The following is a 22,838-nucleotide window of genomic DNA, read 5'->3' as shown; positions in this document are numbered from 1 at the left end:
AACTGCGGATGGACATTATACTCGACCAGAAGGTCTTGCCGGGAACGTCATAATGCACCTGAGTAACTCTGGAAGATTCGCTCTCACTACTGGTAAGACATTCCCCACATGACCTGACAACGGCTTACTTTCAGTGCAGTGAATGTTACTACGATCAGGTGGATTGTGTGGTTATAGCAGCTCCACTGGCAAGAAGGACAGCCGATCTACAGATGCAACATTTGGGGGAAATTACTACGTGCCCAACGGGCCAGTCGGGTATGGGAAATAGCGGTAAAGGGTGTGCATGGGAACCAGAATGTCGCGGTATGGGTTTGTCAGATTATGTCTCCAGTTCATCATCCAGCTGATCTCTGTTTGCCTGAGTTCAAGTGACAGGTGTTTGTTGTGAGTGCCTGCCCAGTACCGCCACACTTCCGATCACAGCTCTTGTCACTTAGATGACGGGACTGTTCACAGCATATTCATCATTAGAATGTAAATGGAAGGTCAACACTTGCCCCTCACAGTTGTAAATATAATAGTTCTGGTTCATGCACAGTAAGCTGAAATAGGAGACCAAATTGCCTACATGTCCCAATTTCCTTCTCCCCCTCACCACTGTCTCTATTTCTCTCCTTCAACGCCCTCCCTTCGTTCACCTCCTCCTCCTTCCCTCCTATCCCTATTCTGACCCTCAGATTCCCGCCCTCTCTTCCGCTACATCTCTAATACAACACTTTCTCCATCCATCTTCCCCTCACTCATCTCTGTCCATACCTTCCTTCCCTTTCTTTATATCCCTTTCCTTCCCCCTTATCTGTCCACTACCTCCTTCCCCCTCTCTCTGATGCTATTTATTGTCTTCATTGTTACTGCGAACGGAACCTTGACTTTCAACAGAAGTCAATATGTATGGGTAAATACGTTTGGAATCAGTGGTACATGGGGTATGAGAGAGACCTTTCCAACTGCTGTATTGATGAAGGTAGTAGCATTAATGAAAGTATTTCGCATGTTTTTAATCTACGAACAGGTAGGATTATTAAGTTACCACAAACAACACTTACCTGTTTTCCCTTAACATTGACTGTAAAAAGGAGAAAAAAACTGTACACTCGTCTCCAAACACATTCTACGCTTTTCGTCAGTCTCATTGACTCTATAATCGTGTAGATTGATTGCGTTACCCGGATGCCGACTTATATTTCGACGCCTAACTGGTGGCATTGTTTCCAGAGAAATAAACTACGAACTCAAATAAGTTGAATGTTTCAAACGCACTAAATTACCACCAGCTGACATTAATTCGACCTTTGCAACACATTGAAGTTATGATCATAAGCGATAACACACTGATATATCGCTTTCAATTGCATTATTTTTCGCAAAAATAATCATTTAATGCGGAATTTGTTGTAGTTATGAAAATATGTTGAAACTCCCAGCTTAACCCGCAGGACATGACAGGTAGTTTAAATTGTGGAGAGGGGACAAAATAAGGGACTGCCAGTTACACTCGAAAATACAACTTCATTATTTGATCAAACATTACAAGAGGCAAAAGAATTTTTTTTAAACACACAGCTTTAATCTTTGGGACATAATTACCTGCTGAAAGCCACTTTAACTTAAAACCGGCTGAAGGCCAATAACTTAAAATTCAAGCTTAAATAGAAACTTAAAAGGCAAGCCTTATCTTACAACAGTTCTTTATTTAGGCTGAAGACCCAAAGAATCTCAGATTTTCAGAGCAAACGATTTGAATTCTAAATCGGCTTAAAGCCCAATACTTAAGGCTAAACAACATTAATTTAAAAAAAAAACCAGAAGCCTTACGTAAAACAGTTCTTAATTAGGCAAAACTCAACCAAAACAGAAATTTAAAAGGCAAAGCCTTATCTTAACACAGTTCTTTAGTTAGGCTGCAGGCCCAAAGAATCAGACACTTCAAGAGCAAACTGGGTAAACTGAAATCAGCTGAAGGAGTAAGACTTAAAACTCCATAACATTAATTTTTTAAATACCTAAGGCCTTATATGAAACAGTTCTTTAATTTAAGCTGAAGGCCTTAAGTGCTAAACAACTCAAACTCAATATCGGCTGAAGGCCCAACATTTAAAATTCATCAACATTTAAATTTTAAAAATGCCAAAGGCCTTACTTAGAACTGTTCTTTGCACTAGGTTGAAAACTTTAAGAGCAAAACAACTCAAACTCTAAATCGGCTGAAGGCCCAACACTTAAAATTCAACAACATTAAAACCTTTAAAATGCCAAATGTCTTAGTGAAACAGTTCCTTATATTAGGCTGAAGGCCTAAAGAACATTACGCCTTAAGGGAAAAACAACCTTAATTGTAAAAAAATCGGCTAGAAGCCATACAAGTACAAACAACAAGCACAAATAAAAAAAGCAGTACACCCAAGGGCGCTCAGATGTTCGAGGGTCGACCTGAAACTGAAACACTAACGATCGCTTAGGTGAGACAGGAAGTCGGGCCTAGCATTCACGATCGGAAGACAAACCAACCTACCGGCAGCCAGCGGACCAACCAACAAGCTAACTTCCACTTCACTCGACCAGGGCACAACAGGGAGTTCAACGGAACAACGCAGAAGATATTTCCACCCACAATCAATCATAAATGGAGCTGTGAAACTGCACACCGTATTGGACAGCAACAACACGACGAGGAAACCACACTGCCTGAAATTTACGTCAACGGTCGGGGCAGGTAACCGGAACGTCAACGGCCACAAGGCAAAATATTCCGCTGGTGCACTTCAATTCAAATAACCAAATACAGTGAAATTCTACCGGAGGGTGGCTAGAATTTTCCAACTTGAAACCGTCGTTGTAGCTGGCGGGAATATTCCAACAGCCGACACCGAACTCCAAACGACACAATGTGAAATGTCTTGACTTGCTGGTAGATTTAATCAAAACTCAACTTTCGTGTCCAGGGTCGGTGAGCCACGGACCTCGTAGCATGGGAACAGGGCCACACACCCCGGCCAAACTACGTCCCGCAGAGAATTCCTCGCTGCTCCACGCCCACCGACCGACTTCGTGCACACCGCCCAGCCGTAAAGTATAAGCGCCAGGTCTAAGATAATCCAAGATGCGAATATCAACACACAACAGCATAATCGCGATAAGCTTGGGAGACTAAACACAGAATCGTAACGAAGGTTTAATCCAGCGCATAGCATGAGCCAGCCGCGTCTCACATTGACACCAAAACTGTCAAACTGAACGTTACGTTCTTCTGTTATGAGAAACCGACCTTCAGACTTCTTTCATTGAGAGTTTCATACAGAAATATCATTCAAATTTCCGACTTTTTCCGTGGACTTTACAAAAAAATCCTTTCATGCAGTTCTTGTCCAGACAGTTACAAAAGCAACAAAGAAATATCTGTTACTGCGGTCGAACCCGCTCAAGTAATGATCTTTCATACATGCGGCGATTGATTTTTATTTATATAGACCGTGACTGTCTGTTCCAGTATTTACACTGCTTTCAAAACCCTTTTCGCGCATTGTAGCTATCTAGAAGCAATATTTGAAAGAAGGTAATAGAAACGTATGTCTTCTATCGCTGTACGTAGTACCGATGGATCAATCGATTTAGTTACACATCGCCGAGGTCACTGGGCGCAGCACACAGTGATAACAGCCGCCGGCTGCAGGTCATTTGGGTGCACGACAGCAGCATATGTGACGACTGCTGTGGACCAGCCGGTCTTCCCTGTCTTAGCTCGCTGATGAGTACTACGAACTCACCAGTGGACTTGTTCACGACGATCTTGCAATACGTAGCTGTTTCCTGATTTGAACTCTGTTATTATCAGCCGTCATCGTTTGGCTTGCACTCTGACAGGTCTATTTTCTAATGTAGTTAGGTATCCGTTCCCTGTTCGACCGGATGTTGCGCCTACCGTCAATGCACCGGTGGTGAGTGTGTGCACAGTAAGCCTCAGTCAATAAAGGCATTCGTTACAACCTGATTTCCTTCCATTGTTTCTAGACATGAAACCGTTGGCTAACATTGAGCACTTCGTACAAAATGTCCATGTAGCTTCTTGGACGATCAAAAGCAATGTCCGCCTAAAAGGCTATGCCAATGACAAGGCCTTCTGGAAACAGCGGTGGGAAGAATTGAAGGGCTCGGAGAGATATAGTCATAAGCCACAACTTTCACGAATTTGAGTTTTTCATGTTGCGGCATTCTTAACAATGTCTTCTTCATAATGTGTTGAAAAAGTTCCATGTTACTGCAACAGATGGCAGGCTATGATGGAGTGCAGTTCTATGCTCTGCCATCTGGTGGTAGTTTCAGAAGATACATAGTCACAAGCCACGCCAAAATGGCAGGTGGGTCAGGAACGTCTGAAGCGTATTCGGGTCTTCAACGCATATTTGACACAGACAGTAGTGGAAGTGAAGAGCTTTACCCTCTGGATCCTGACAGTCATAAATCTTGGCATCCATCAACCAGCAGTTCCAGGTCACATGATGTTTCGGTAAGTGTATAAAACGGTTTATTTCTGGTGATTAATTTCCTGTGGCTTGTGACTTTGTGTCTCTCAACATTGACAACGCATTTGACAGCCATCCTGTGTGTTAATGATGAAACCTGATGGGCACATTTATATTACTGCTTAATGGTGCAATAATGTAGTTTCAAAGGCAAAAGATAAAAAATATTTTCTCATTAATGTGATTTTAACGAAATTTAATGTTTTGTGTGGCTTTTGACTATATCTCACACAAATTCTTAGACTATTTTGTTCTTCATATTACAGCTTGAAATAAGTAGAATAAATGAAGAATCTCCCGAAAAACCAAAGCCTTCACGAAAAAGAAAGCGAAATATTGATCAGTGGAAGAAAAATGAAGCAAAACGTCGACGAAATGTTGGTCAGCAGTATAAATCTTTAGGAACCCACAAGACTGTTCAGGCTGCTACTATAGGAAGTCCCTGTACTTGTTTAAATAAAAGCTTCACAAAAATACTTGGAGAAGAAGAAAACAATTTTCATTCATTTTGGGACATAGGAAACTTTAATGCCCAGAATACTTACCTGATGAGCTATATGAAAATGGAACCGAAAATGCTGAGGTTTGTTCACTATTTAAATAAAAATGGTTTAATATTTTGTATATTTATTTCATTTTGTTATATTTGTCATAATTTCTTTCAAAGGTATCCAAAAAGGATTTCCAAGAAAGCATCATCCAGGGATGTTACATTTTCTTATAATGTGAGGGTATGCGGAATAGAAGTCATGATCTGCAAGGAAGCTTTCCTAAGGGTTCATGGCTTACAGATACATGCACGAAGAGTGAGGAATTTGCAACATCGAATGAAGCAAGGATTTACAGTGCCAAAGGAAGATGGAAGAGGTTGGTATGTTACTTTGCGCTATAAGTTAGGGATGTACTCAAACTGAGTAGTATACAAATATTTGTATTAGGAAGATGCTATAATCTCATTTTTTTTCTTTCATGAAAACATGGAAGCTACCCACATAAATTTCAAGACGAAGCTGTGCAAAGTGTTAGATAATTTCTCAACGCCATACCGAAATATAACAGTCATTACAGTAGGCAACAGAACCACAATAAAGTGTATTTGGATTATGATCTCACAACTGTTTCCTTATTTCGAGATAAATACTCAGAATACTGCAAGGAAAAGCAGGTTCCTGCAGTATCTGAAAATAAATTCAGAGACATTTTCGTATCTGAATTTAACATAGGCTTCAAACTACCAAAAAGTGACACCTGTTCAAAATGTGATGTATTTCTAATTGCAATAAATAACCCAGAATTATGTGCAGAAGAAGTCACAGAAAAGAAACAACAATATGAACTGTATCTCAAAAAGGCTGACAGAGGACAAAATATGATTGCATCTTTAACTGCTCTGGCTAAAGAAAATTCGAAAGAACATAATGTGATAGCAATGGATATGCAGCAAACGTTCTCCACACCTAGACTAACAGTTGGTCCGGCATTTTACAAGAGGAAAATATGGACATACAACTATGGTATCCACGACTGTGGATCAAATAAGCAAGAAAGACGGAGGATGGGGTTCAGATGAGGTTGGGCGCTACTTATTGAAGTACTTGGAGATAACTAATCCTCAGTCAAAACATCTGCACATAATCACAGACAGCTGCAAGGGTCAGGCAAAGAATTGGACTATTATTGCTTTGGAAACCTCCCTTGTTGCTACCAAAAGATTTGATTCTGACCGGCATTACTTCCCTGTGGTAGGTCACACCATGCTACCTTGCGATCGTGATTTTGGTCGCATTGAACGGTATGCAAGAAACAGACGTCCAATAGTGTACACTCCAGATGAATGGGCAGAAGTAATGAAATCTGCGAGTCGAAAACATTTCATTGTAACTAAAATGGAAAGAGAATACTTCAGAAGTTTGGAATGCCTGAAGACATTGATCTCTAAACATACAGAATCTACGTCTGGAGATCCCCACCATTTCAGTGAAGCTACTCAATTTATCTTTGAGTCTGAAGATCCCTTCAAGCTAAGGGTAAAGCACTGTTATTCAGACATAGGAGCTTTCATGTCAGTGGATATTCATGTCAAAAAGAAAGGAAGGCTAGTCAAACCAAATCCATATCAGCTGCCAATAAAGTACAGAAAGCCACTACCAATTAACCAGAAAAAAATTCATGATGTACTGTCTCTTGCGCCATACATACCTGCAGCAAATCAAGATTTCTTTCGGTAATGTACGCGAAATAACGTGTACAATGATGAGGCAGAGGAACTTCCTTGATGCAACTGTATCAATGAAAAAGTAATTTATACATCTCAGATACCTGATATGTACAGTATATATTAATGTGTAAAAATTATATTTTATGCTTGCTGTGTAAGAGTAGTTAAAATAAATCCTTACAAATTCATACTTTATGTTTTAAACAATTTTTTGGGAGATATAGTCATAAGCCACCATTGACCACATTTTAATTAGAATCATTCTAAAATTAATATCTTATAGCATGCAGAGAGTTGACTATTTAACAACATGCTTCGCAAGTATTAAGCAAGTGTTCGCAGTAGAAATAAAGTTTCTATTTTGTATTAAACATTTTCAGACCACTGTGGAACTTTAAACTCGCTGCATCTCAAAACTAGTTCGATGTGGCTTATGACTATATCACTCCGACCCCTTCAATTCTTAATCGTTGACTCCTGGACGTCTGTGTGGCGAAGGGAGGTGCATTTCAATGGGGCTGAAACAACTGTAGGCGATTTTTGTTAGGTGGCCATCTTTACTCTCTCTTTCAACTTTTGCCCATGCCCTTCACAACAGAAAGCGACACTCACTGGATCACTCCACAGGACGGCTATGGAATTTTGCCCTTCAGCCCTCAGAGGAAACTTATGGCTCGTCCTCTATCTGCCCAAAGTTTATCACTTCCTAGGCCTTTGTCATCATAAACAGCGCAAATATTACTCTTATAGAACATGCAGTTCTATAAGGGGCGTTCAAAAAGAAAGGAGCCGGAGGCATAATTACAGAAACCCGTACCTGTGTGTTAGAAGTATTAACCCTGGCTGTCGAGGCACTTGTCCCACTGTGACAAAGAACGGTGAATGGCTGTGTCAAAAAATTCCCTGGGCTGCCATGTTAAACAGTTCCGCACTTAGAACTGGAGGTCGTCGTCCGAGGTGAATCGTTTGCCCCTCAGAGTCTTTTTAAGGGGACCAAAAATTCATTCCTCCTGATTCACTTCCTGCAGTACCGGACAACAGCGAATCCCCAGCGCTATTCGCAAACCCTAAACACCCTCCGCCAAGCGATCAAATCAAAACGACCATTCTGCTCCACGACAATGCAAAGCCTCAAAGGCCAGCACAGTCGCTGCACTCCTGCATAAATTCAAATGGGAGGTTCTCGGCCACCCTCCATACAGTCCGGTCTTCTCTCCCTGTGATTACGCCATTTTTGTCCCCTTAAAAAGGCTCTGGGGGACAAACGATTCACCTCGGACGACTACCTCCAGTTGTACATACGGAACTGTTTAACATTGCAGCCCTGGGAATTTTATGAGACAACCATTCATCGCCTTTGTCACAGTCGGACGAGTTGCTCAACAGCCAGGGTCTATACTTCTAACATACAGGTACTGGTTTCTGTAATTATTCCTCCGGCTTGTTTCTTTTTCAATGCCGCTTATATCTACATCTACATCTACATCCGTACTCCGCAAGCCACCTGACGGTGTGTGGCGGAGGGTACCCTGAGTACCTCTATCGGTTCTCCCTTCTATTCCAGTCTCGTATTGTACGTGGAAAGAAGGATTGTCGGTATGCTTCTGTGTGGGCTCTAATCTCTCTGATTTTATCCTCATGGTCTCTTCGCGAGATATACGTAGAAGGGAGCAATATACTGCTTGACTCTTCGGTGAAGATATGTTCTCGAAACTTCAACAAAAGCCCGTACCCAGCTACTGAGCGTCTCTCCTGCAGAGTCTTCCACTGGAGTTTATCTATCATCTCCGTAACGCTTTCGCAATTACTGAATGATCCTGTAACGAAGCGCGCTGCTCTCCGTTGGATCTTCTCTATCTCTTCTATCAACCCTACCTGGTGCGGATCCCACACTGCTGAGCAGTATTCAAGCATTGGGCGAACAAGCGTACTGTAACCTACTTCCTTTGTTGTCGGATTGCATTTCCTTAGGATTCTTCCAATGAATCTCAGTCTGGCATCTGCTTTACCGACGATCAACTTTATATGATCATTCCATTTTAAATCACTCCTAATGCGTACTCCCAGATAATTTATGGAATTAACTGCTTCCAGTTGCTGACCTGCTATTTTGTAGCTAAATGATAAGGGACCTATCTTTCTATGTATTCGCATCACATTACACTTCGCTACATTGAGATTCAATTGCCATTCCGTGCACCATGCGTCAATTCGCTGCAGATCCTCCTGCATTTCAGTACAATTTTCCATTGTTGCAACCTCTCGACACACCACAGCATCATCTGCAAAAAGCCTCAGTGAACTTCCGATGTCATCCACCAGGTCATTTATGTATATTGTGAATAGCAACGGTCCTATGACACTCCCCTGCGGCACACCTGAAATCACTCTTACTTCGGAAGACTTCTCTCCATTGAGAATGACGTGCTGCGTTCTGTTATCTAGGAACTCCTCAATCCAATCACACAATTGATCTGATAGTCCGTATGCTCTTACTTTGTTCATTAAACGACTATGGGGAACTGTGTCAAACGCCTTGCGGAAGTCAAGAAACACGGCATCTACCTGTGAACCCGGGTCTAAGGCCCTCTGAGTCTCGTGGACGAATAGCGCGAGCTGGGTTTCACACGATCGTCTTTTTCGAACCCATGCTGATTCCTACAGAGTAGATTTCTAGTCTCCAGAAAAGACATTATACTCGAACATAATACGTGTTCCAAAATTCTACAACTGATCGACGTTAGAGATATAGGTCTATAGTTCTGCACATCTGTTCGACGTCCCTTCTTGAGAACGGGGATGACCTGTGCCCTTTTCCAATCCTTTGGAACGCTTCACTCTTCTAGAGACCTACGGTACACCGCTGCAAGAAGGGGGGCAAGTTCCTTCGCGTACTCTGTGTAAAATCGAACTGGTATCCCATCAGGACCAGCGGCCTTTCCTCTTTTGAGCGATTTTAATTGTTTCTCTATCCCTCTGTCGTCTACTTCGATATCTACCATTTTGTCAACTGTGCGACAATCTAGAGAAGGAAGCACAGTGCAGTCTTCCTCTGTGAAACAGCTTTGGAAGAAGACATTTAGTAATTCGGCCTTTAGTCTGTCATCCTCTGTTTCAGTACCATTTTGGTCACAGAGTGTCTGGACATTTTGTTTTGATCCACCTACCGCTTTGACATAGGACCAAAATTTCTTAGGATTTTCTGCCAAGTCAGTACATAGAACGTTACTTTCGAATTCATTGAAAGCCTCTCGCATAGCCCTCCTCACACTACATTTCGCTTCGCGTAATTTTTGTTTGTCTGCAAGGCTTTGGCTATGTTTATGTTTGCTGTGAAGTTCCCTTTGCTTCCGCAGCAGTTTTCTAACTCTGTTGCTGTACCACGGTGGCTCTTTTCCATCTCTTACGATCTTGCTTGGCACATACTCATCTAACGCATATTGTACCATGGTTTTGAACTTTGTCCACTGATCCTCAACACTATCTGCACTTGAGACAAAACTTTTGTGTTGAGCCGTCAGGTACTCTGTAATCTGCTTTTTGTCACTTTTGCTAAACAGAAAAATCTTCCTACCTTTTTTAATATTTCTATTTACGGCTGAAATCATCGACGCAGTAACCGCTTTATGATCGCTGATTCCCTGTTCTGCATTAACTGATTCAAATAGTTCGGGTCTGTTTGTCACCAGAAGGTCTAATATATTATCGCCACGAGTCGGTTTTCTGTTTAACTGCTCAAGGTAGTTTTCAGATAAAGCACTTAAAAATATTTCACTGGATTCTTTGTCCCTGCCACCCGTTATGAACGTTTGAGTCTCCCAGTCTATATCCGGCAAATTAAAATCTCCACCCAGAACTATAACATGGTGGGGAAAACTACTCGAAATATTTTCCAAATTATTCTTCAGGTGCTGAGCCACAACAGCTGCTGAGCCCGGGGGCCTATAGAGACATCCAATTACCATGTCTGAGCCTGCTTTAACCGTGACCTTCACCCAAATCATTTCACAATTCGAATCTCCGTCAATTTCCTTCGATACTATTGCACTTCTTATCGCTATAAACACGCCTCCCCCTTCACTGTCCAGCCTATCTCTGCGGTATACATTCCAATCAGAGTTTAGGATTTCATTACTGTTTACGTCTGGTTTCAGCCAACTTTCTGTTCCTAGTACTATATGGGCGTTGTGACCGTTTATTAATGAGAACAGTTCTGGGACCTTTCTATAGACGCTTCTGCAGTTTACTATTAGCACATTAATATTGTTATTCCTTGTTGCATTTTGCCTACTCCTGCCTTGCCGCGTCTCAGGAGGCGTCTTGTCGGGCCTAGGGAGGGAATTCTCTAACCTAAAAAAACCCCATGTGCACTCCACACGTACTCCGCTACCCTCGTAGCCGCTTCCGGCGTGTAGTGCACGCCTGACCTATTCAGGGGGACCCTACATTTCTCCACCCGATAGCGGAGGTTGACAGCGTGAAGCTGTCCTGTATTAAGTGATACAATTAATAAATCGATTGCTCCCTTTAAACTTCGATCCCAAATGGTATACTAGAACAAATTAATTATATTTATTGATCTTGTAAGGAGGTTAAATACCGCCCCCTTACAAACTGCGCTGAACAACCACACTTTTATCTTCTTCGAAACATTTTAGAGTACATCTCAATCTCTTGATTTAGAGAAATTGCTCCATTGCAATTTGTGACACAATTACGTTGTTCCATTATGTCACACACTCACTACTTAATACTGCCAGTTCACAGCTGACAGGAAAAATACTCAATTGTTCTTCACTGCTTTTAGTTAAATCTGTCACAATAGTAACTATGCTCCCGTCACTTGTATGCCAGGAACAATATAAATGTCTCAGTTTTCTGGACTTGCAGTGAACACTGTGTTCGTATTTTATGAAATACCTGGAATAAAATTATCTATTGACACGTAACTAGCACTGATTCATAAAATATCGTTCTTGTGAAACATACAGGGTGACAATTATTGAAGTACAAGAAACAGCCCGTAAATTAATTAGAAACTGCGATGTGCACAAATTTTAGTCAACATGTAAACGTCACTACAGATATTCGGATGTAGGTTATAACATTTACGATACGTCTGTCATCATTTGTGATGATGGGGCGCAGACGAATAGCAAAATTTTGCATGACCCTCTGAAGTGTCGGAATATCGGTGCTGTCGATGATCTCCTGAATTGGCGTTATTGTTCCACACTTTCTCTTTGATATAGCCCCACAAAAAGGAGTCGCACGTGTTGAGATCCGGAGAACACGGCGGCCAATCGAGACTCATGCCAATGGTCTCTGAATACCCTAGGGTCAGAATAAGGTTCAAAATGGTTCAAATGGCTCTAAGCACTGTGGGACTTAACATGTGAGGTCATCAGTTTCCTAGAACTTAAAACTACTTAAACCTTACTAACCTAAGAGACCAGACACATCCATGGCCGAGACAGGCTTCGAACCTGTGACCGTAGGGGTCTCGCGATTCCAGACTGAAGCGCCTAGAACCGCTCGGCCACACCGGCCGGCCAGAATGAGGTCCCCAGAGTGCTCCAGGTTATCAAACACTCTCCGGCTTCGACGCGGTCGAGTTCCGTCTAGCATGAACCACATATCGCCGAAACCAGGGTCACTTTGTAAAATTGGGATGAAATCATCTTCCAAAACCTTCACATACCGCTCGGTAGTCACGATGCGACAAGGAATATCGCACCGATGATTCCATGACTGCACACTGCACACCACATAGTCACCCGCTGAGAGTGAAGGGAGTTCTCGATCACGATATGCGGACTCTCAGCCCACCAAATGCGCCATTGTAGCTTATTGACGAACTCATCCAAATGAAAGTGGGCTTCGTCGCTAAACTAAACCATATAGCACATATTAATTCGCATGATGCACAGCGACTAGCCGTGCAGGTTCAGCGTCCTAACGCAAACCGTTCATTAGTTCCGACGATTATATTTCATATAGTTCATTAACTGCTATCTTGTAACTGAATCTTTAGTCTCATGCAGTAATGAGTGCTATCGACAAGGGATCTCCATATTTTAGATTTCCAAAAGGCTTTTGACACTATTCCTCACAAGCAGCTTTCAAATTGCCTCCCTATAGAGTATTGTCTGAGTTGTGTGACCAGATTCATAATTTCCCATCAGAAAGGTCATAGTTCATAGTAGCTGACGGGAACTTGTCTAGCGTATCGTAAGTGATATCAAGCCCTCTCAAGGAAGCTGTATAGACTCTCTGCTGCTCTTACTTTTATAAACTATTTAGGAGACAATCAGAGCAGTACTGTCAGATCGAAACTTCCTGGCAGATTAAAACTGTGTGCTGGACCGGGACTGGAACTAGTAACCTTTGCCTTTGGCGGGCAAGTGCTCTACCGTCTGAGCTACCCAAGCACGACTCACACCCCGTCCTCACAGCTGTACTTCTGCCAGTACCTCGTCTCCTACGTTCCAAGCTTCACAAAAGCTCCCTGTTTAAATCTGCCAGCAAGTTTCATATCAGCGCACACTCCATTGCAAAGTGAAAATCTCATTCTGAAACTCTTAGATTTTCTACAGTTGGTGCTGTGGTTTACCGACTAAGAAAATCATCAGAAGAGCAAATCAAACTGCAAAATGGCTTCATGGCAATTGACCCCAAAATAATAACAAGTGTGAGTATCTCCATACGACGACTGAAAAACTTCCGTTGATTTCTTTTACACCATAAATCACACAACGTTATAGTTTGTCTGTTCTACTAATCGGCTAGGGCTTAGACTTTGAAATGTGCCAGGCTAGAGCCATCCTGCCGGTTTTCTTGTTGTTAAGAATACTAGTGGCTCAGTCGGGAGATGACGAGGTCTTTTGGTGTTTCTTTTAAAGTGTTAATACGCAAAATTAATTTTACATAATGACTGCGGAGGCTACTATTCCCCTCTAACAAAACATTCTTCCATTTATAGCACTGATATGCCCTGCTAAACATCCAGGAGAGGACAGGTAGTTGGGATTGTGGAAAGGGGCCAAAATGAGCGGCTGTTACACTCGAACACATATAAATTTATTTATATGACCAAACTTTACAGTACAAATACTTGAATTTAGCTATCGGCTGAATACGACACACTACCTTATGCCTTAAGGGCACAACCAGTTTACTTTTAAAAAACGGCTGAAAGCCATTAACTCAAAATTCAAACGTCAAACAGAATATTTAGAAGGCAGACGGCCTCACGTTAAGTAAGTCCTATAATTTGGTTCAAGTCCCCAAACACTTGAAAAGCAACAAACTTTATTTAAGTACGGCTGAAGGCCATTGATTTAAGACTCAACGTAAAATGAAATTAAAATAAAAAACATAAGGCAGAAGGCCTTATCTTCAATTAGGCTGAAGCCCCCAAACAGTCTGATGGTCGAAAGACAAAGATCCTTAATTTAAAAACAGCTGAAGGCCCCAGGACTTAAAACTCAAGGTAAAATAAATTTAAACAACAAAGTCTTATCTTAAACTAGGCTGAAGGCCCCAAACAACCTAACACTTGACAAGCAAGGAACTTCAATTTTAAAACGACTGAAGGCCCATGACTTAAAACATAACTAAAATAATTTTATTCGGCAGAAGGCCAAAGGCTTTATCTTTAAACAGTATATTAAACAGGCTGAAGGCACAAGCAATCTAACACTTGACAATCAAGGAATTTTTTTTTCAAACGGCTGAAGGTCCATAACTTAAAACATAACTAAAATAATGTTTAGTAGGCATTCGCAGAAGGCCTAAGGCTTCATCTTTAAACAATATATTAATCAGGCTGAAGGCCCAAACAATCTAACACTTTACAAGCAAAGAACTTCAATTTTAAAACGACTGAAGGCCGATGACTTAAAACAATTCAACTTTAATTCAAAACCACCGGCTATGAGCCATACAAATACACGCAACAGAAAACAAGAAAAGGCAGTGCAGCTAACGGTCCTCAGAAGTTTGAGTGGTCAGCCAGCACTTGAAATACTAAAGTTCACTTACATGAGACAGGCAGTCTGCCCAACCATTCTCGATCCGACGACAACCCAACCAACAGACAGTCAACGGACCCACCGACAAGGTAACTTGCGCTCCACTCGACCAGCACCCAATGCAAACGTAAAAGGCATGGACGCCCACAACCAAGCATACATTAAGCTGTCAGACTACACACCATGCTGGAAGGCGACAACACGAAGAGGAAAGGACACTGACTAAATTTACGTCAACGGCCAGGGCATGTAACCGGAACGTTAACGGCCACAACGCAGAAAATTCTGCTGGTGCACTTCAATTGCAAATAACCAAGTACAGTTAGACTCCACTGGACGGTGGCTAAGCCTTCGCTAACTCGAATACACATGTTGTTGCTCGCAGGAATGTCCCAAAAGCCAACAACGGGAACCAGACTGCACAATGTGGACACTGTTGACTTGCTGGTAAATTAAATCCAAACTCAACTTTCGTGTCCAGGGTCGGTGAGCCACGGACCCCGCAGCAGTGAGAACAGCCCCACACACTCGCACACGGCGTAGAGACCGCCAGCGGGCCCAGCCAAACAACGCCCCGTGGAGATTTCCTCGCTGCTCCACGCCAACAGATCGACTGTTCAGAGCCAGTACGCCGACAACATTTAAAATACCTTGTGAATCAAAATCACTCAAATTAGACACAGTTTCGCGAACACTTGCACGAAGAACCAGACAATGCTAACGGCAGTGACGGTACAATGACAGGGACGAATCACGAGTCGGTACACACAACTAACCCATAAGCGATCGCCAGCGAAATACATATGGTCCAGCAAGACGACCGACCGACGACCAACCAAAGTCGTAGCCACTCCAATCGTGTGTCGGAAACCATCCGGTGAGTCATGGCGGTCCGAACCTCACTGCTGCTGCGCCCCGACTGAACTTGTGAAGCGTGCCCGGTCCGAACTAACTGCTGACAGGTTCCAGCCGACTGATCGACACACGACCACCACGAAGAATTAGCAGTCAAACAAAGATTATACAGAAGAACGTATATCGAATAGCGCTGCTGATGCCACTCACGGGCAGGCAAAGCAGGTACTCAGTGACACAAATAATTGAAACTAACATAACAAGATGACGGTACGGCAAAAACAGGATGTTAAATGAGAGATGGCACGGACGTGAGCCACGCACGACTCAAGCACGTTGGTTCACACATGGTGCTGGCTAGTGTTTCCGATTCCCGGTGCAGATTCTACCAGCCGCACGTGGCAAGGCGTCCCTGCAAAGCTGTGTATGCGTGGTCACCAGCATACCTCACTTCTCAGGCAACAGCATCAGTGGGCGCGCAGGCCAGTCTGTCACCTTCAGTGTGAAGTGTACGGGAGGCCTTGTTTTCGGGTGCAGCGCCGCATCGCCCATTCATAAGCACACGAATCATCCAAGCACCACACCCATCCTTCCCCGCCGGCCGTTGTGGCCGAGCAGTTCTAGGCACTTCAGTCCGGAACCGCGCTGCAGCTATGATCGCAGGTTTGACTACTGCCTCGGGCATGGATGTGGGTGATATCCTTAGGTTATTTAGGTTTAAGTGGTTCTAGGGGACTGATGACGTCAGAAGTTAAGTCCCATGGTTCTCAGAACCATTTGAACCATTTTTTCTAGGGGACTGATGACCTCTGATGTTAGGTCTCATAATGCTTAGAGCCACTGAGCCATCCTTCCCCGCTGAGATGGTTGCCATCTCATCTGACTGTGAGGACTTGCTGCGACAGCATGTTGGGCCCTATTTGCGCCCCGTTGTGTGGCAGCCTTCACCATGGCAGAAGGGAGGAGGACAGAGTGCCGTGTGTCAAGGAGACTAGCAGGCAATGGTCTACTGGTTCAGCTGATGTACCCAGAATTCGGCTAGCAGGCAATGGTCTACTGGTTCAGCTGATGTACCCAGAATTCGGCTCCCGACCACTATAAAATGGTCGACACAATGAAGAATGAGTCGGGCAGATTCACTTGGCAGAGGAGGCGAGATTGGCGGCCTGTCTATATGCTGCTTGGAAATTTTAGGAAGCAATTTGTTTGACAGGTAATATTGAGCAAGGGCCAAGAAAACTTTCTCGCATTACGCTCATTCCTCTATTTTACTTTTAACTCTCTGGGACCGACCCTTGGTGGATACCGAGCGGAATATTTGACGTGGGAAGTAGCACACTCATTGATGGAGCGATGTCCTATAAAATTAGCCACGTGGGAGAGCTGGCAGGTCTTTCTAGAAGGCAGGTCTTTCTAAGAGGCGCTATAAGTCAATTCTTTTACATTGATCTCGATAAGGACTTGAGTATAGCACCAAACAGTTGTAAATTTGTTTAAAGAGTATGTGATTGGCGGAAATAATTACAAACTTTCGATAAGAGAGATGGTAGAGCCTGCTACATGGCCTCTGATTAGTGGCGTTTCTAACATTCAGTCTCATTGGGCACTCAGTAATTTTTGGTGACCTCTCTGCCAGTGAGCGTCGTTTTAACTTTACCCTTCCTCAGGACGTGAGGCTATAAAAGACTCTGTCGACTCGAGGTTGTACCGACTACTGATTTGAATCTTAGACGTGAAATTAATCCTGTCTGTAGGCTGTGGCAGCATTAGTAGTGCAGCTGATGCCTGCAGTTGCCGAGGTCTTCTCACGGCTTAAAGTAGGTAAATTCTGGCAGCAGAGTCAGGCGAGATGCTAGTGATGAGGCAGGAGTAGGAGCCTATTCAGTTACACAGTGGGGGACATCGTTTTAAGGCACGGACCTCATGTCATGGTACATACTGATCTCTAGTGTACGAGTGGGTACCCTGCTGTATTTTTTGTCACGTGCCGTTTTTCTTGCGGAATATTTTGTAATAAATGATGTCTCAGTTACATTATTTCACTTCAATATTTATACATGCATGAACCCCTTCATCACACTTAACACTATTAAGTCCAACAAGAACCTTAACCTCAACTCACTTGTCAGGGACACCCCTTCTCTTTCTGTTTCCTTTGCGCACAGTGTATAATAACAGCTGAGTCGTAGGGAAGACAGCCTGCGTATCGAAATGGTTCACTCAGTTCCGAAAAAAGGCATCTTGTATGTTTATCCATACCTCAGTGATGTTGTACAGCTTATGAGCAATTTAAGTCGGAAACACCACATAGAAAACTTTGTGGCGAAAGGGAAGCAAAGACTGTGTTTTATTCGCAGAATACTTAGAAGAAGCAACAAATCAGTGAAAGCGACTGCCTACACTGGGCTTGTCTACCCTGTTGGGGTGTATTACTGTGTGATATCCCATCCTTTGCAAAGATGACTGACGGAGGACACTGAAAAAGTTCAGAGGCAGGCAACTTGTTTAGCACTATCCCGAAACATGGTAGCGAATTGAGGCGCCGATCATTAAAACAAATATATTTTTCGCCGTCTTTTGACGAAATTTCTACCATTAGATTTTTCCTTAGAGTGTCGGAACATCTTACTTACTTCCACTTACACAGTGATAAATTAAGATCGTCGTAAAATAGAATAAATCACAGTTTTGCTTGGAAAGCTTTTTGTGTTCATACTGCCCGTGCGCCGTTGAAGGGGTGCACGTTCAACAGAAATTCTGAAAGTAGTTAGCCCTCACTGAGTATTACTGGAATCGCATAGACCCCAAGTAATTTATACTGGTTATATTAATAGTTTTTTAAAGAACAAATATAAAAACCTGCACTTGAGTTGTTCACCATAAAACCATTATTAACCATCTTTCTGTTTTCGTAAATATTGGGAATTTTGTGGTAAAATCTTATGGGACCAAACTGCTGAGGTCATGGGCCCCTAAGCTTACACACTACTTAATCTAACTTAAACTTACACTAAGGACAACACACACACATCCATGCCCCAGGGAGGACTCGAAACTCCGACTGAGGGAGCCGCGCGGACTGTGAAATGACGCCTGCGGCTACCCCACGCGGCTCGTAAATATTGCATTCAAGTGCTGAAAATGATTTTAGAGTGGGGTCATATTGGCCCCAGTCGTACGCAGGGTAGAAAATATGAATACTTTGCAATGTGTTGTAAATATAAAGCTGAACAGAACATTATTTTGCACGGCCGACCCACAGGGAGAAACCCATACTTTCTGAAAATAATACGGAGGTATAATTTTCCGTTTTGCTTGTGTGGTAACATTGACCCCAGGGGTACTAGGAAGCGTACAGCAGGAGCTGGGGCAAGAAACACTAACAACGGGTACAAAATACGCGAGAAATAATGTTTCCATTCTTGCGTGCATTTCAGATAATATCTGTTTAACGTAGCATCCATTATTCTGTTTTTATAAATGTCACATTCAAGAAACAAAGAAGTAAATAAGAAACTATCAGCCTCGATTGCGGTATTGAAACCAACCTTTAACTACGTTTCAGACCAAAAAAATTGAGCCTTCTTCAGGAGATGTACCTGAATCTATAATTTGTCTAGGAGGTCATGGTCTAGAAATAAAACAGCCTGATCATTCCCTCTTAGACAAATTATAGATTCAGGTATATCTTCTGAAGAAGGCTCAATTATTTGGGCTGGAACCTATGTAAAGGTTTGTTTCATTACCGCAATCGAGGCTAATAGTCTCTTATATATTATATTATCACTATTGCTGACTGAGCTGCAAAGCTGAAAGTACAAAAAAAAGGGGTAAAAATGTAGCGTCTATTTAAAAGTCCATAACTTGCAAATTAATTGACGGAGTTATCACATTTTTGGGGAAAGTGTGGCTTAAAGTCCAAGTTAAAGATACCATTGTAGGTGTTATAAATTGTTAGCATTAACATCCACACACAAACGGTGCCGCCGAACTGCAGCACGAGCTACTGACTACAACGTGTGCAGTTAGACATTTGCACATGAATGTACGATGAATTCTCTAACTTCATCCAATACGTGTAGCTTTTGCCGATAAACGACATCCTTTAGTGTTCCCCACAAGTAAAAGTCCAGAGGAGTTAGGTCTGGGGAACGTGGTGGATACTCCACAGCACCTCTACGGCCTATCCATCTTACTGGTAGATTTTCGTGGAGATACTCCCTAACACGATTTTGGTAGTGGGCTGGGGCACCATCCTGTTGAAAGTAAACTCTTCCGTCTCCATACAAGTCTCCGATGGCAGGTAAAATGGATGTCTGAAACTTCTGAAAGTACACCTCACCGGTAACTGAGCCCTCAAAGAAAAATGGCCCAATCTAGCCTCGGTAAGACAACCCTCACCACACATTTACTCCTGGCAAATTCACGGCTTTGTCTACATGGACGTCCGGATTTTCGGCGGCCCAGTAGATGCAATTTACTGTACCACTCAGTTTGAACCGTGCTTCGCAGTACATTCTACGATCTGGGTCGTCCCCGTTCGTTGCGTGTACCAATCGTGGGGTGTAGCACTTTCACTCTGCTGTCTTCAAAATTAGCCGAACACTTGAGCGACTCACTCCAATTTCACTGGCACACTGCCTCACAGACTTCTGTGGTGAGCGAGTGAATTTTTGTAACACACGACGCGAGTTAGCTGGACGTGTTACTGTTACAGGTCGTCCAGATCGTTGTTTGTGTACATCTTTAACACAGCCATCGGCTACAAATTTGTCTCGATTGCGACGAATCGTTAAACATGTCGGTGGCTCTGTTTGATACTCATTTCGCCATTGCTGTTGAACCTCATTAACGTTTTAGTACTTAAAATACTACTTCAAAACTGTCTTCCTTTCATCTATTGTAAGTCTTGCGCCAGCCATTTTTACTCGAGTAACTAGGTGCAACTAAGAACAAAACATTGACTATCTGTCATCCGACAAAACAAAACAACGCAATACAACGCTTGTGTGGCGATTGCAGGAACTACAAACTATTACACTACCAGAGATGATACAACTCCGTCAATTAGTTTGCCAATTATGGACTTTTAAAGAGTTGATACATTTTTTTGGACCCCTCTGTATTTTAAATTGGGGTCATACCGATCCCACTGGTACTCAGTGCAAAAAACTTCAATCTTTTTTAATGTAAATCAGATAAAACTATATCGTTCCAGAAACCTTTTCAAGTCTCATACATACATGATGTACGTATGCCGACTGTAACGAGGAATGAAAAAAATTACCAATGCCATTATTGAAACCCGGGGCTCTTGCTCACTAGACAGATGTGCTAACCACTGTATATGTCTGAGACTTGAAAAGGTCTCTACAACCTTACAGTTTCATCTGATTAAAGCACCTGTGCCTGGGTTTCAGGTAGAATTCCTCGCATCATTCGATGCTGAGGCGCTATTCCAGTACAGCTTTAGAGCTTCTGTCATGCTTTTCGAGTTTAGGGGGAATACGAAGAGAGCTGACGCGTGAATGAGAATATAGACTGAGGAGGGCGTGCAAGGGTAGTCCGTGCAGTTGTGTCAAGCCACTGTGTCAGGGTGGCGTAGTGGTTAGCCCATATGTCTAGTGAGCGGGAGATTCGGGTTTGAGTTCCAGCCTTCCTACAAATTCTCATTCGTCGTCTGCATACGTATGTTTTTAATGTCTTGTATATATTTAAACGACTGTCTCAGAGGAACAAAGTAACACATTTCGAAAATAATTGTTCTGAACACAAGGGAGATATGTAGGGTTCAAAATGGTTCAAAAGGCTCTGAGCACTATGGGACTTAACTTCTGAGGTCATCAGTCTCCTAGAACGTACAACTACTTAAACCCAACTAAGCTAAGGATATCACACACATCCATGCCCGAGGCAGGATTCGAACCTGCGACCGTAGCGGTCTTGCGGTTCCAGACTGTAGCGCCTAGAACGGCTCGGCCACCACGGCCGGCGAGATGTACGGTGTCCCACACAAAACCGGTATGGCTCACGCCAGAGATTCAAGTAACAATGAACTAACAAAACTTGTAACGTGAAACAAAAAAATGTGGTTACCTGTTTATAAGAGGCGCTGCGAGTGGTGACCATGGACGTCCCGGCATTGCTGACTTCGTGTGATGACATTGCAAACAACACACTGTAATTCTGATGGCGTGATGATGTTAATTTCTGTAGTGATATTCCGTGTAAGATTGTCAATTTTCAGAGGGTCATAGGCGTACCCTTTGATTTTTTTTTTTGCCGCATAACTAAAAATCACATTGTAGGATCCTGCCCACGCGTCTCGCATAGGGTACTTAAAGGACGCTGTTTTCTAGGACAGTACCAAACTTTGGTTTACAATGTCGTGTCGCAAGCTATTGGCGACATGCAAATAATCAATGTGTTTCGCTGTATAGAATGTCCATGCAAGCAATGGATATGGATCACAAGTCACAACTCTTCTAGTGCTCTCTTCTAGTTTGGAGTTACTGTTGTTCTTCTACTACCCGGCCGAGGTTGGCAGGAGCGGCGCTTTCTCTTCGGCTAGAGGCCGCTCCTGTCGTGGTGTGGTCCTATTGGCTGACATCGTCTAACAGCCTTCTCTACTCTTGACTTCTTCATCTTCGTACAGGCGGTTGTCGTTACGCTGGAACACACACGATGTTAAGTCCTGGAACTTTGGGAACCAGAGGCCTCTATTGACAAGTCTGTCTTTAGAGAATTCGTTGGTGACGTGGGCCACACTTTCGTTGGATGTGTGAGCGGTTGCTCCATCTCGTTGGAATACTGCATACAGCTTCTGTGCATCTGTTAATTGTGCCTAGACAGACATAAAGATCTCTAGATATTTGGGACAGTTTAAGCTGTAATTGAAAGATATGGGGCCAATAATGCACATGGCCGACAACGCACACCAAATACCTATCTTCTCTTATTGGAGACGTTCTTCATGCAGAGTATTTGGGTTGATATGGGACCAGTACCTGCAATTCTAAGAGTTTACATAACCTGACAAATGAAACCAGGCCTCATCTGACATGAGAGAAGGCAAGGAGTCCAATTAACAGTTAGTAACTGATGTTAACATCCAGTTACAACAAATGAAGTATTTCTTAGTGATTTTCAGATTTCAGATTTTGCAACGCACTAAAACGATAGGCTTTTTAATTTCGTATCTTTTGCTAC

This window comes from Schistocerca gregaria, chromosome 1 (genome assembly GCF_023897955.1).
Source record: "Schistocerca gregaria isolate iqSchGreg1 chromosome 1, iqSchGreg1.2, whole genome shotgun sequence".
Taxonomy (NCBI): Eukaryota; Metazoa; Arthropoda; class Insecta; order Orthoptera; family Acrididae; genus Schistocerca; species Schistocerca gregaria.
Note: the sequence above shows the minus strand (reverse complement) of the source record.